The sequence below is a fragment of the Chiloscyllium punctatum genome, chromosome 19 (genome assembly GCF_047496795.1).
Source record: "Chiloscyllium punctatum isolate Juve2018m chromosome 19, sChiPun1.3, whole genome shotgun sequence".
NCBI lineage: Eukaryota > Metazoa > Chordata > Chondrichthyes > Orectolobiformes > Hemiscylliidae > Chiloscyllium > Chiloscyllium punctatum.
The window spans coordinates 89,034,944-89,051,070 of record NC_092757.1 but is presented as its reverse complement, the minus strand read 5'-3'; the positions used below and the strand labels follow the sequence as shown (position 1 = coordinate 89,051,070).

The 16,127-nt window shown below is 41.8% G+C and overlaps 1 protein-coding gene across 3 annotated transcripts in view; it reads right to left on the bottom strand.

Annotated features, from left to right (window-relative positions):
* The window catches only part of vmp1 (vacuole membrane protein 1), a 196,738-nt gene that overhangs the window by 149,524 nt on the left and 31,087 nt on the right, over window positions 1–16,127 (bottom strand). The gene's annotated exons all lie outside the window — the stretch shown is intronic.

The window sequence follows — 16,127 nt, the reverse complement described above, 5'->3', positions numbered from 1 at the left end:
ATCTGACACTTTCACAAAAGTTCCTTTACAAAAATAAAAATTAATATTGATACAGAGAGACCGATCGCAGATCAGGTTGACCAACTTACTGCATCATGGATGCAACAAATGATGTTTTAAACAAAGTTCCATAAAGAAGTTTGTTTTTGTGCCGGATGGAGCCTGTGATATACCAATTCATCATGTTTCTGATCACAAAGACAGCTTAAGGAGAAATCAGTGAGATAAGGTGATTCCCTTGGGAGAAAGTAGGGTGGGGATTTCTTAGACTATGTGGTCTAAGTTGCAAATTGGGCCTGATAAACATAGAACAAGATAGACAAAATTAAGATACAAAAATGAGAGCAAGAACAGATTTAAGTAGGAGCACTTTAGACAGCGTCAGATATCTACAATACAGAAAAAGTATGGCTCACTGCATCCGCACCAGTCAAGAACTACCTAACTATTCCATTTTCTAGTACATGGCCCATTGCCATAAACACTTACATAACTTTAGATGGCAAATAAAAAAAGGGACTACTGTGCAATCTTGGTAATCACTGCATTCAAGAATGCAAGGCAACGGTCAGAAATCAACTACAAGTTGAGCATTTCGAACCTGATTAACAAGCATAAACTTGGGTTAGGAGTTAAAAGTGACAAATATGGTGGGGAAAATGAGAGCACCGAGAATCTGATGTTGCTTTAAAACCTACAATTCATTCTTTGGCAATACAGAACTTTAGCATTGCTGAAAAGACATCATCTTGTCTCGCTTTTGTCTTTGCAATTATCAGAATAATACGCTAAAAAGCCAATTTAAAAGGAAAAAAAAGATTTACATATATGTATAAGAAAACACTAGCTGCAAATGGACCCTGACTGGTAGAGGCGATGTTGGAGAATGCAACGATCAATGGTGACAAAGTTAACTGTCAAGCTTCAATTAAATTTTCACCCAGGCAAGTTGACTCCAATTGTCAAGATATTGGCTTGAGAAATGAACCAACATATTGCTCTTACCTCTGTTGGTCAATTGAAACAGCATGCATGCACACTCTGTCTGCAAAGAACAGGCCATTGAAGATTAATATTGGGTATACGTTGCTTATAACTTCAACACACTGCAAGCCTGACTGATCCTTAATTAGGTGCCAGCATAATTTTTGACATACTCTGTGTTATCAAGCAAATGTTGTTCAATTGTAGAATCATGTCGAATGTTGGACATTGAGTCGCAAGCTTTTAAAGGGTCATCTGGTTGAATAATCAATATTTTGCTTGTTGCAAGCAGCCAAAGGCGTCTGCCATTTGGTATTAGCCATAGGCTTTGGGACATACAGTCTACATGCCAGCCATCCAGCTTCACCAATCCCCAAATATTCAATCTGCCTTACCCGTTGGGCACTTTTCGGGACCAAAGATGACAGCATTGGCCCATAAAACAGTCTGTGATATGTTGGTTTCCCCCTTAAATTTGTATCCCTACAATGTCTCCTGACGAGTGCAAGGTAAAAAGCTTTGACAATTTTTGTTTTCAGCAATACTCAAACCTACAATGTTGGGACTAATATAATGTGTAGCAATTCATCTTGGCTTATGGGATTTTCTTAGACTGCTGGTTCCACACAAACACTTCTTCACCAGCCACAACATTATTTATATTACCTTGCATTGCTTTAATATAGCACCTTAATGACAGAAAATTGCACCACTGATTTTAAAAGAGGAAAAAATTTTGGCTCATTCAAGATTGGATGCCTAACAATGTTTGACGTTATTAATAATCACAAGAATCTATTACAAGGATCTTTAACCTGAACAATGAAGAAAAGTCCATCAAAACAATTAAAGGTAAGTTCATGCAAATTAATCAAAAACTGGAATCAGTGTGCTTGCAAGGTGAAAACTAGTATCTGAAAACAACTATATGAAACACCAACCTAATCATATGTCTACATGTACTACACTGTTCCCTTTGCAAAAGGTACAAACATTTTGCCATCAAGAATTTGCTTCAGCGTTATAACATGTTTGAGCAGGTAAATTTTTAAACAAAATCGAGCTGAGTTTTTTTCTGGGGTGCATTATCTCCTCCAACAGCATTTTTAGCTGACATCTATGTGATCAGCTGTACATAAGCAGGGGTGTGTTTTAAATGAGTCTTGTGGCTCAGTGTGGTGACTCTATCTCTGGGGTGGGAGGGAAGGATGGGTGCTGGGCCCCGTGTTCAAGTTTCACCTGCCTCAAGCTAATGTCATGGCATATAACTTTGCTGTTTGTGTGGAACCCTCCTTGTACCTTCCATAGTTGGAGCCCACCACTCGCAACACCTTTTCTCCTGTACATTGATAAAATCATTGTTCCTGCTTCCTGCTCCTGTACGGATTTGGAAACATTTGGTTTTTGCTTCCAACTTCCATCCTCTTTTCACCTTCACCTGATCCAACGCTGACTCTTCCCTTCCCTTTCGATTTCACCATTTCCATTTCTGAGGCATGCCTGTCCACCAATATCTGCTACAACACCAATGATTCCAATAGTTATCTGAACCACACTTCTTCAAACCCTGCTTCCTGCAAGAATTTCATTTCCCTTTCCCAGTTTCTCAGTCACTGTTGCATCTGTTCTGCCAATGCCACTTTCCACCAGTCGTGTCTTCCTTTTTCCACGATGATTCCCCACCACCATAGTTGACAAGGCTCTGACCAATCTCTCTCAATTCTGCCCTCATCCCTTCCCCTCCTTCCTAGAAGAATGATAAGGTTCCCATTGTCCTCACTTTCCACCCCATCAGTTCCACATCACAACATCTTTAGCAGGATGTTACCACCACATACATCTTCCCCTCCCCTCCAATTACAACATTTTGCAGAGTTGGTTCCCTCTGCAACACCCCAACCCTCCTTATACTTCTAATACTTCTCTACTCCTCCATGGCACTTTCCCACACAAACATAGAAGGTATAACACTTGCCAATTCACATCCACTCCTCCCTCACTGTTCAAAGCACCCAACATGACTTCCAAGTGAAGCAGTATTTTACTCGTACTTCATTCAATCTAGTCCATTGTATTTAATGCTCACAACAAGGTCGCCTTTACATTAGCATGACCAAGTACAGACTAGGAGACGGAATTGTGGAATACCTCCACTGTTCGTCGGAATGACCCTGACGAAATCACCTTGCTGTCATGCTAATATTTCTATCTTGGGCCTAGTACCATGAAACACAGTACAAACTTGAGGATCATTTTTCACTGAGGCACCTTATTGTCTCAAGGTCTCAATATGGTTTTCCATAACTTCACAAACTGACTGCATTGTGTCGGTTCTCCATTTTTCTTTATGTCTCCTTGCTCCCCCTCAATCCTGTCTTCCCCAGCCCCTCGACCCACCTCACCAACAACTTTGTCTTTTGTTTGCTTCCAGTACAGGACCAAATTTTCTCATTTTCACACCTTATTTCACATTCACCTTACATCTCCTTTTCCCTTGAAACATCATTAACAGCCCCTTTAACTTTTACACCGGACAACTACACCACCTGCTCCCCCTGCTGCCCCCATCAAAAGTAATTTTTTTAAAAACTTTTTGCAATACCTTACAGTTCAGAAGTCATAGTAGACTCAAAATGTTAACTCTGCTTCTCTCCACAGATACTGCCAGACCTGCTAAGTTTCTCCAGCATTCTCTATGTCTTAACTTATCCAAATTGGGTTGATTCAAGTAAGGTCCTGGGGAGTGCAGATTCATAGTTCCTTGAAAATGGAGTCGCAGGCAGATAGGATAGTGCTTAGAACCTATAGAAGATGGTACTTGGTATGCTTTCCTTTATTGGTCAGAGCACCAAGTACAGGAGTTGGGAAATCATTTGTGATTGGAGACTTATAGTTCGGAATCAGGTGGATCAACTTATGGATCAGGGTGTAAGTTTGCTCACTGAGCTGGTAGATTTGTTCAGACATTTCGTCACCATACTAGGTATCATCAGTGAGCCTCCAGTGAAGTTTTAGTGTTATGTCCCGCTTTCTATTTGTGCGTTTAGGTTTCCTGGGGCTGGTGATGTAATTTCTGTGTTGTTGCTGTCATTTCCTGTTCTTTTTCTCAGAGGCTGGTAGATGAGGTGTAAATCGATGTGTTCATTGATAGAGTTCCGGTTGGAATGCCATGCTTCTAGGAATTCTTGTACATGTCTCTGTTTGGCTTGTCCCAGGATGGATGTGTTGTACCAAAGTGGTGCCCTTCCTCATCTGTATATAAGGATACGAGTAATAGTGGGTCATATCTTTTTGTGACTAGTTGATGTTCATGTATCCTGGTGGCTAACTTTTGACCTATTTGTTCAGTGTAATGTTTGTTACGGTTTTTGCAAGGTATTTTGTAGATGACATTTGTTTTGCTTGTTGTTTGTATAGGGTCTTGCAAGTTCATTAGCTGCTGTTTTAGTGCGTTAGTGGGTTTGTGGATGACCATGATGCCCAGAGGTCTGAGTAGTCTGGCAGTCATTTCCAAAATGTCTTAGATGTCTTTGGGTTTCTGGGCGCATTTTGTCTGCTCGTTTGGGTTTGTTGCTGAGAAATCGGCAGATTGCGTTCATTAGGTACCTGTTCTTTTTGAATACACTTTATAGGTGGTTTTCCTCTGCTCTTCATAATTCCTCTGTGTTGCAGTGTGTGGTGGCTCATTGAAGTAATGTTCTAATACAGCATTTTTTTGCAAGATTTGTGCTACAAATCTTCTCAAAGCTTGCTGCTATTTACCTGTCTCAATTTGTCGTGGTCAGTGATATTATTTCTGGTTGTTTCTAAGAGGTTGGTAAATGGGATCCAAATCTATATGTTTGTTAATGGAGTTCCGGTTTGACTGCCAGGCTTCTAAAAATTCTCGTGCATCCCTTTGTTTAGCCTGTCCTAGGATGGATGTATTGTCCCAGTTGAACTGGTGCCCCTCTTCGCCTGTGTATGGATACCAGTGATAGTTGGCCATGTCTTTTGGTAGGAGAAAGTAAGGACTGCAGATGCTGGAGATCAGAGCTGAAAATTGTTGCTGGAAAAGCGCAGCAGGTCAGGCAGCATCCAAGGAGCAGGAGAATCAACGTTTCGGGCATGAGCCCTTCTTCAGGAATCAGGAAAGTGTGCCAAGCAGGCTAAGATAAAAGGTAGGGAGAAGGGACTTGGGGGAGGGGCATTGGAAATGCGCTAGGTGGGAGGTGGTTAAGGTGAGGGCGATAGGCAGGAGTGGGGGTGGGGGATGGAGAGGTCAGGAAGAAGATTGCAGGTTAGGAAGGTGGTGCTAAGTTCAAGGTTTGGGACGGAGATAAGGTGGGGGAGGGGAAATGAAGAAACTGGAGAAATCTGAGTTCATCCCTTGTGGTTGGAGGGTTCCTAGGCAGAAGATGAGGTGCTCTTCCTCTCGCCGTCGTGTTGCTATGGTCTGGCGATGGAGGAGTCCAAGGACCAGGAGGACCAGTTCCAATACCGTACAACCCAGATGGCCTCCTTCTTCAAAGACCGCAATTTTCCCCCAGACGTGCTCGATGATGGTCTCCACCGCATCTCCTCCACTTCCCACTCCTCCGCCCTAGAGCCCCACCCCTCCAAGCACTACCAGGACAGAACCCCACTGGTCCTCACCTACCACCCCACCAACCTCCATATACAGCATATCATCCATCGTCATTTCCGCCACCTCCAAACGGACGCCACCACCAGGGATATATTTGCCTCCCCTCCCCTATCAGCGTTCCAAAAAGACCACTCCTCCGTGACTCCCTTGTCAGGTCCACACCCCCTACAACCCAACCTCCACTCCCAGCACCTTCCCCTGCAACCGCAAGAAATGCAAAACTTGCAACCACACTTCCCCCCCTTATTTCCCTCCAAGGCCCCAAGGGATCCTTCCATATCCGCCATAAATTCACCTGCACCTCCACACACATCATTTATTGCATCCGCTGCACCCGCCGTGGCCTCCTCTATATTGGGGAGACAGGCCACCTACTTGCGGAACATCTCAGAGAACATCTCTGGGACACCCGGACCAACCAACCAATCCAACCACCCCGTGGCTCAACACTTCGACTCCCCCTCCCACTCCACCAAGGACATGCAGGCCCTTGGAATCCTCCATCGCCAGACCATAGCAACACGACGGCTGGAGGAAGAGCGCCTCATCTTCCGCCTAGGAACCCTCCAACCACAAGGGATGAACTCAGATTTCTCCAGTTTCCTCATTTCCCCTCCCCCCACCTTGTCTCAGTCAAATCCCTTGAACTGAGCACCCCCTTCCTAACCTGCAATCTTCTTCCTGACCTCTCCGCCCCCACCCCTCTCCGGCCTATCACCCTCACCTTTACCTCCTTCCACCTATCGCATTTCCAACGCCCCTCCCCCAAGTCCCTCCTCCCTACCTTTTATCTTAGCCTGCTGGACACACTTTCCTCATTCCCGAAGAAGGGCTCATGCCCAAAAACGTTGATTCTCCTGCTCCTTGGATGCTGCCTGACCTGCTGCACTTTTCCAGCAACACATTTTCAAGGCTGGATGAATCTCAAGTTACCAAACAATAATATTGGACATTTGGAACCAATGATATACATAACAACGTTCTTAGGAAAAAAGGATGTTGAATTATAGAAGTCATGGGGAAGGAAACAATTCAGTTGCTTTTAAAGAAGCTGTTGCTGAAAATTCAACCAAAAGGCAAACCAGCTGCAAGTCATCCAAGCAGTCAAGATAATAAACAGCAGTACTCTGAAAGCAAGAGGTCCTAAAAAGAGAAGAGCTCCCAAAACTGTTCCGACCTCAAGTACTTGAAAAGCAGGCCCTTCCAACGTGAGAAGCAATCTCCTGGAAATTCATAAGAAACTTCGCAACTTACTGAGAATCCTTCACTTTACAAGACTTTAAAGGATCACCTTCATCGGAGAACCTACAGGCCTGCCATGAAAGATGTCACTTTTACCTTCACCTAGATCTAATCTTTACATTCGAGAATGTGCACTTAAGATGAGTGACAAAAACATAGCAATTTAAAATCTGGGTGTAAGAGATAACAAATAATCTTTATTGTCAAACTCAAAACCTTGCTGCTGGAATTATTTAACTGGGACACTTATTCTGTGGGTAAGAAAATGAATAGCCTTTCCATAAACCATTTGATACAGGCAGTAAAAATAAATACAAATTCTGCTTGTGACACTATATAGGTACACACACATTACTGTTAAATCAGGAATTCTATGGTTTTGACTAAGCAATAATGAAAAAAATAATATATTTTTAACTTGGGATTCCATGAGACTATGAGTGTTAGAGATCCCATCCACTTTCTTCCAATATGTTTCTAGACACAAGAGGTGGTGTGTTTGGGAGGCACTTTTTATTTTCTTTTGTGCAAATATGGTTGACTGTCACAAAAAGTGCGACAATGTGATATGACTGTCATCAGCCATTTAGGGTGGTAAACAGGTGAGATTAATCTTGCTGCCTGTAGAGTAAACATCTCATTAATAAGCCTCCTGCAGTTAAACACTTCAGCCTCATCGTCTTTCTTGGAACATAAAAAGAAAACTGGTGAAGAGGATGGGTCAGTCCTCTGATTCAAAGAAAACAAAATTATATTCCCGAGTGCCAATCTTGGAGACACTTTGATAAAATGTACAAAAGAAATCAAAAGGCGCCACTGTACCAAAGCAGGTAGAGCTAGCAAGGTATATTAAAAAAAATTCGTCCCAAGGGGCAAGCAGTGCTCAAAAAACTCACCATATATTCCAAACCTGAAGGAACACTGAATAATGAGTACCTGTACAAAAGCAAATGTCTTGAGCTAGAGGTGCAGACTTAAAGAAACAAGCAGCCTCAGGAATACCTTGCCTTAAATGGGAAGAAGCAAGGTCATGCTGAAACCTGTGGTACATAGTGCTACACAGGTCTTTCCTATTTAAAAAATAAATGGCAGGAAAGTTTAGCACTGTGGGACCATATGGTGAAAATACAGAGAGCTGGAACTTCTACCCAAAGAGACTCCATTATTTTGTTCTAGCAAACACAATTGAAGGAAATAAAGTTGTCCCTGCATTCTTGGGTATTTTTATTTGGGGGGTTTAAACTTTCCCAAGGAGTCTGGTAAAGCCAGAGAAGCTGGGTCCCAAAACCTAGAAATAAACCGTAGGAATCCTGTAGAACAGGATTTTCCAAAAACCATTAACAATTGTTGAGAAGTTCAGATTCCACAAATGCAAGCGGCATGAAGGTGAATCTATCTCCCATGTTGTAGCAATTTTAAAGTTAGCAGAATTATGTGAATTCAGAGATAACTTAAAATGATGCTCAGAGACAGACTGGTTTGTAGTGCAAAGCAATCAGAAAGAGATTACTGACACAGAAGAAAACCTAGACTTAAAGCACTGCAGATAGCAGTCCCAATGAAATTAGCAGCCAACAACCCCCAACCAACCCACCCTCCATCCCCGGCCCCTCATTAGGTCCATGCCACCCACCAAACCATCCTCCACACCCGGTACCTTTCCTTGCAAGTGTAAAGCCTGCAACCACACCTCCACTCTCACCTCCATCCAAGGCCACAAAGGATCCTTCCACATCTGGCAGTTTTCCTGCACAACCAAACACTTCATCTACTGCGTCCATTGCTTTCAATATGGTATCCTCTACATTGGAGATACAGGACGCCAACTTGCAGAACATTTCAAAGAACATCTCCAGCATACACGCACCAAACAACGCCACTGCCCTGTGGCCAAACACTTCAACTCCCCTCCCACTCTGCCAACGACATGCAAGTCTTCGGCCTCCATCACTGCCAAACCCTAGCCACCTGATGCACAGAGGAAGAATGCCTCATCTTCACCTAGGGACCCTCCAACCATATGGCATCAACGTTGATTTCACCAGTTTCCTCATTTCCCCTTCCCCATCTTATCCCATATCCAACCTTCCAATTCTACAACACCCTCTTGAACTTCACCTCCACCTGCATCCACCTATCACCCTCCTAGTGATCTTTACTCGCCCACCCACTGCAGCCCCATCCCTCTCCTATTTATATCTCAGCCCCGCTGGGCCCTCCATTCCTGCTCCTCGGATGCTCCCTGAGCTGCTGTGCTTTTCCAGCACCACACTTTTTAACTGATCTCCAGCATCTGCAGTCCTCACTTTCTCTTAGCAGCCAAGGAAGCTCAACAGATAAGCTGTAGCATCAGAGTTCACAAAACTACTGGTAGCTGAGACACAAGCACCACAGACTCAAAACTACGATGGTAGAAAATGGGTCCTGCAGCAAATTGCTGGTATAAAGAAGCTGCATTATTTGCAGAAACGAAGGCAAAAATAAAAAAAAGAGCACATTGAACAGGCATGTTTGAGGAAAAAAAACAAACAGATAGCAAAAATACAGAAGCCAAAGACCTAGAAGAAAATCTACACACTACAAAGAAAAACATTGAGAAAAGCCCATACTTTCAGTCCAAAAAGATTATTGAACATATTAATCATTTCTGGCAACACCAACAAATACCAAATCACTCCCTTACTGAATGGATAACCGCTAAGAATGGAGGTTACACCAGAATAGCAGTTTCATAGATACTCGAAAGTGCATATTAAAAGCAGCTGAGTCTCAACCCTCAAAAATTACATTAAATATGTATACAGGTGAGGTGGTGCATTTAAGGTACATCTAACTGAATATTCAGTTATATGATCCATTTGAAGATTTGTCCTAATTTTTCAGTTTTATTGGGAAGAATATAGGTGGAGAAAATAAAACAACTGACCTGAACTAAATCACTTGTCATATTCTGAGACTGATCTATTGCAAATTCTAAAGAAACAGGTCATCATTTTCAAATGGGGGTCTGGGAAGTATGTCAAATTGAAAATCAAGGACGAGAATCAGGCAATAATGTTCCAAAGATAGATCAGCACCTTATACATTCAGACCAAAGGTCAAAACAGGAGTCTTTGAACCTGCAAAGTAAGAGTGATTGGGCCATACCTACTATACCAGTGACGAAGGAAGATAGACTGGTATAATTTATGGTGATTTTAACATCACTATTAATCCAATACTGTGTTCTTTGCCCTTAATTAATGACCTATTTGCTGGACTAGCTGGTGGTCAATTTTTCAGTAAAATTGAACTTAGTCAAGTTCATCTCCAAATGAATGTATATCCAGAGTCTCAGAAATAATTGACAATTGCAATACATAAAAGACTATTCAAGTACAAGAGACTGCCATTTGGATCACATCTGCACCGGTGTGACTCCAAAGTGTCATAGATAAGATTTTAAATGGGTTTGAAAGAATCTCGTGTCACGTTGATATTTTAGTCGCAGGTAGAAATAAAAAAGAAAATATCTCCCCAATTTAGATGCTACTCTTGCAGAGATTTGAAAATTATGGTTCAAGAGCAAGAAAAGACAAATGTGAATTTTTCAAATCTTCCATCAAATGTTTATGCCATGTCATTAATACTAAAAGACTATAAAAGTCACCTTCAAAAGTAAAGTCTTAAATGAGGTCCAGTACCTAAAATGTAAATCAACTGCAGTTAGTTTTGGGCTTCCAATGGCAGGTTTGTTCCAAATCTTGCACATATTCTCAAACATTTGCACAATTTATTATTCCAAAACAAGAATTGGAAATGGGAAGATCAACGTGAAAGAGCCCTAAAACAAGTTAAAAAGGCTTTATTTAAGTCAGACTTCCTGACCCATTTTGACCCAAATTTACGGTTAGAACTAGCATCCTTTATGCAGTGGGAGCAGTTGTTGCTCATGGATTACCCAATGGTGAAGACAGGCCAATAGTTTTTGCATCAGATCGTTAAACAAAGCAAAAATGAACTACGCACAGAAAGGAAGCAGCTCTCAGAATTATTTTGGTATTAGACAACTCCACCACTGACCACATGGCCTAGGTTTTACTCTACTAACAGTCCAAACAAAGACCGCAATATTTGGGCCTCATACAAGGACATCGCTTTTAGCAATGAGTCATATACAGTGGGGGTGTCATTGCTATTAACTCACTTATATAATTAAGCATCAGCATTCTAACTTGCATGGGAATACTGAAAAACTCTCTAAATTACGTTTGCCACATGAGTTTACTATTATGTGGAATGTTCTACTTAAAAAAAGTAGAGAAATCTCCAATCATGGAAACACTTGAAATAACATTGAGATGTGATTTTCCACGCACACAAACTTGATTGAGTTTTTTGAAGAAGTAACAAAGAGGATTGATGAGGGCAGAATGATAGATGTGATCTACATGAACTTCAGTAAGGCATTCGACAAGGTTCCTCATGGGAGACTGGTTAGCAAAGTTAGTTCTCATAGAATACAGGGAGAACTAGCCATTTGGATACAGAACTGACTCAAAGGTAGAAGATAGAGGGTTGTTTTTCAGACTGGAGGCCTGTGACCAGTGGAGTGCCACAAGGATTGGTACTGGGTCCTCTACTTTTCATCATTTATACAAATGATTTGGATGCGAGCATAAGAGGTATAGTTAGTAAGTTTGCAGATGACACCAAAATTGGAGGTGTAGTGGACAGCGAAGAAGGTTACCTCAGATTACAACAGGATTTGATCAGATGGGCCAATGGGCTGAGGAGTGGCAGATGGAGCTTAATTTAGATAAATTATGGGGCTGCACTTGGGGAAAAACAAATCTTAGCAGGACTTATACACTTAATGGTAAAGTCCTAGGATGTGTTGCTGAACAAAGAGACCTCGGAATGCAGGTTCATAATTGCTTGAAATTGGAGTCGCAGGTTGATAGAATAGTGAAGGTGGTATTTGGTATGCTTTCCTTTATTTGTCAGAGTATGGAGTACAGGAGTTGGGAGATCATGTCGCTGTTGTACAGGACATTGGTTCAGCCACTGTTAGAATATTGCATACAATTCTGGTCTCGTTCCTATCTGAAAGATGTTGTGAAACCTGTAAAAGGTCCAGAAAAGATTTACAACGGTATTGCCAGGGTAGGAGGATTTGAACAATAGGAAGACTATTGAATAGGCTTGGGCTGTTTTCCCTGGAGCTGAGAGGTGACGTTATGGAGGTTAGTAAAATCAAGAAGGGCATGAATAGAATAAATAGACAAAGTATTTTCCCTGGGGTGGGGGAGTCTAGAACTAGAGGCCATAGGTTTAGGTGAGAGGGAAAAGATGCAAGAGAGACCCAAGGGGCAACTTTTTCACGCAGAGGGTGGTGTGTGTATGGAATGAGCTGCCAGAGGAAGTGGTGGAGGCTGGTACAATTGCAACATTTAAAAGGCATCTGGTTGGGTATACGAATCGGAAGGGTTTGGAGGGATATGGGCCGGGTGGGTTGGGACATCTGGTCAGCATGGACAGGTTGGACCAAAGGGTCTGTTTCCATGCTGTACATCTCTATGACTCTATTAATCTATATGTGTGCTAGAAATGATCCATGGCCTGAATTTGCCCACCATGAAAACAACATCTTCAGAGACAATTGTTAAAAGATTAGGAGAGATATTTGAGAGATCTGGATATCTGAAACAGCTTGTTAGTGATAATGGTTCAAAATTTATACCACAAGAGTTTATAGATTATATAAAGCAAACCAAAATTCAACATATTCTATCAACTCCTTACCACTGAGCTACAACTGGTTTGACAGAAAAGATCTGTTCAAACAATGAAACATTCCTTAAGCGTAACTTGAGAACAAGTGTCACTATGCAAAAGATTGATGTATTAATGTACTGGAAAACAACCAACTTGATGACTCAAAATTCTCCAGCATTGCTCACAGCAAAATGTCAGTTGCACAAGACATTTGATTTGCTGAAACTATCCATGACTTAAGACATTGTTGATATGAAACAATAGTATCAGATTTTCCAAAGAGAGGACAAGGCCAAATGCAATGTTTTCCAAAAAACGTCAAGTTAAACTCATAAGGAATTACACCACTGCCAAGATGTGGGTACCTGCCATCTCAGTAGCACAAATTGGACCAATCCCTACACTGTAGAGATGAGACATGATATAGTATCTAGTGAAGACATGCAGATCAAATCTTGGTAACCAGAATTAATGTGCCAGAGACAACATTAATTGAAGATCTACAAATAACTGTCATGAGCATAATAAAATGGTGCAGCAAGCTTGAAGGGCTCAATGGCCTACTCCCGCTCCTAATTTCTAGTTTTAAAGAGAGACCTGGATATACCAAAGACAGAACAGTAACCAGAACATCTCAGAGTCAGTACACCTTAGTGGAGAATACCACAACATTTTCAAATAGTCATCTTAAGAAAAGAAAGCAACAGATGATGTTCCTCATAAGCCTACAGCACCTGAGATTAGAGCCAATGAGAAAAATAATCAGAGGCTTGAGTTGTGCCAACAGCCACACAAAAATCAATGATTGTGAATGCTTTCATTGCAGGAATCTTGTGTAAAAGGAAGATGGGATTTTGTTCAAGTATGGTTCACTGTCCTTGTAAGAGTCCAATCACATTACATCATGATGACATTGCTGGCAAATTTAGGCAGGAAACTGCTAGTCTAACCTTGCTGCACGTAGAACAAACATCTCCTTAATAAAGCTCCTGTTGTTAAACTCTTCAGCCTCCTGGTCCTTCTTGAAACATAACACTTTTTAAAAAAGCCTTTGCAGATTTCCGCAGTACATCTTGTAGATAATGCACTTGGTGACTGCAGTATCCAGTCGAGGAAATGAATGTTTAAGGTGCTAATTGAGCAGGCTGCTGTGTCACTCTTAGTATTGAGCTTCTTGAGTGATGTTGGAGTGGCACTTATCCAAACAAGTGGAGAATATTTATTGTTGGAAAGGCGTTGGTGAAGGAAGATGCTCATTGCAAAAGACCCAATCTTTGACCTGTATTGAGGTGACTGCTCCAGGTATGTTACTGGTCAATGGTAACTCCCAGGATGTTGGTCATCAGAGATTCAGCAGAGGTAATGAAGTTGCACGACCAAGAGAGGTAGTCAAAGCTTTTTGTTGGATTTTGGCATTGTGCAACACTAGCATGGTAGCACTAGCCTGTCCAAAGATCATTGGCCACAACGTTTGGGCCTCATAAAAGAATATCCTTCCTAGCAGTGAGTCATCTATAGTGGGGGTGTCATTGAAAAAGTGTTCCAAATTCCAGAACAGGTTAGAGACTAGGAATACTGCAGCAAGTCACTCACCTCCTGACTCCACAAAGCCTGTCCACCATCGACAAGGCTCAAATCAGGAGTGTGATGGACTATTCCCCACTTGCCTGGATGAGTGCAGCCCCAGCAACACTCATGAAACTTGACACAATCCAGGGTAAAGCAACTTGATTAGCACTACATCCACAAGCGTCCACTCCCCTCCACTACTGATGCTCAGTAGCATAGTGTGCATTAACTACAAGATGAACTGTAGGAATTCACTAAAGATCCTCTGATAGCACCTTCCAACTCACAACCACCTCCATTTAGAAGGAGGTGGGTAGCAAGAAAATGGGAAAACCATCATCTACAATTTCCCATCCCAGCCACCCACCATCCTGACTTGGAAAATATCATTGCTAGTGATTTTTTTTGTAATTTGTTTTTCCTCAATAAAAATATTTAAAGTTTTTTACCTAATTACAAAATCACTACAAAATAGTGCGATGACTTTATAATATAATGACAATAACAGTAAACAAACTACTACTCTATACAACAAATCGCTAAAACGAGAGAGAAAAAGAAAAACCCTACAAGAACTACAACTAAGTAAGTAGAGAAAAAAAAGAAAAAGAAATAATTAACCAAAAAAAATTAAACCAAGGTAACTTTAATTATATTCAATTAAGTTATACACTCAGCCATTCCCACCAAAGCTTCCCACCACTGGGAGCATTAATAAGCAAAGCTGTATTTATTCAGGGTTCTTCTCCCCTCCCCACCCCAAGGGCCCCCGGACCGCCAGACATAGCCCTCATGACGACACAAAGGCCCTGATCAATATAGCAGACAAGTCTACATCAATATAATTCAGAAAGGGCCGTCATGTTCCATAAAACAGCTCCATTTTCTGGTGCACCATACTTGTAAGCAAGTCCAGGGGGATGTGCTCCATAACTAACCTACGCCAGCCCACAAGTAGGGCTAGCGATTTAAAAAGTTCTTAACATGTGACTGTCAAAGGATATTAATTTACTGCAACACAATGTTTTGAAATCTACTAAAGCAGACTGCACGTTATCTTTTGATTATTTATTATTTATAAAAGAATTTGAACAAACTTTTTTCTTGGGATGTTTGGGTGTTGATCAAGGTCATGATGAGTTGTCATCTTAAATTTCTGCGGTCTGAGATGCAGGTGTACCCACAGTGCTACCAGGAAAAGAATTCCATGATTTTGATCCCATGAAATAACCATAATATATTTCCAAGTCAGGATGTTGTGTGGCTTGGAGGGGAATTTGCAAGTTGTGCTCTCTTGTACCTGCTGTTTATCTCCAAGGTAGGCATGATGAGGAGGTACACTGTTGGATTGGGGTGGACAAAGTTTGAAAAATCACAACACCAGGTTGTAATCCAGTAGGTTGATTTGAAAGTACAAGCTAGCTACCTGACAAAGAAGCAGCGCTCCCAAAGCTTGTACTTTCAAGTAAACCTGTTGGACTATCATCGGGTGTTTTATTTTTAACTATCAAGGTGATCGAGGTCACAAAGTTTCGACTGTGCTAGCAAAGAATTTCAGGCAAAGTGTTGAAGTGCATCTTAGATATTAAAAGCTACTGTCACAATGCGCCAGTTTAAATCAGGTGGGATGCTGGTTGTGGTGCTGGAGGAGCACAGCCAGTCGAGCAGCGGCCGGAGGCGCAGGGGAGTTGACATTTCAGGCATGGGCTTTTCATTAGGAAAAAAGCTTCATTCCTGATGGGGAGGGCTTATACCCAGGGTGTCAGCTCTCCTGCTCCTCAGACGTTGCCTGGCCAGCTGTGCTTTTCCAGCACCCCACACTGACTCGGATCTTCAGCATCTGCAGTCCTCATTTTCTCCTGGGATGCTGGTTGTACTTGGTTCTAAATGGTGTTAAGAGTTACAACTCAGAAATATTCAACTATACTCTTGACCTGTGCCTTGTAGG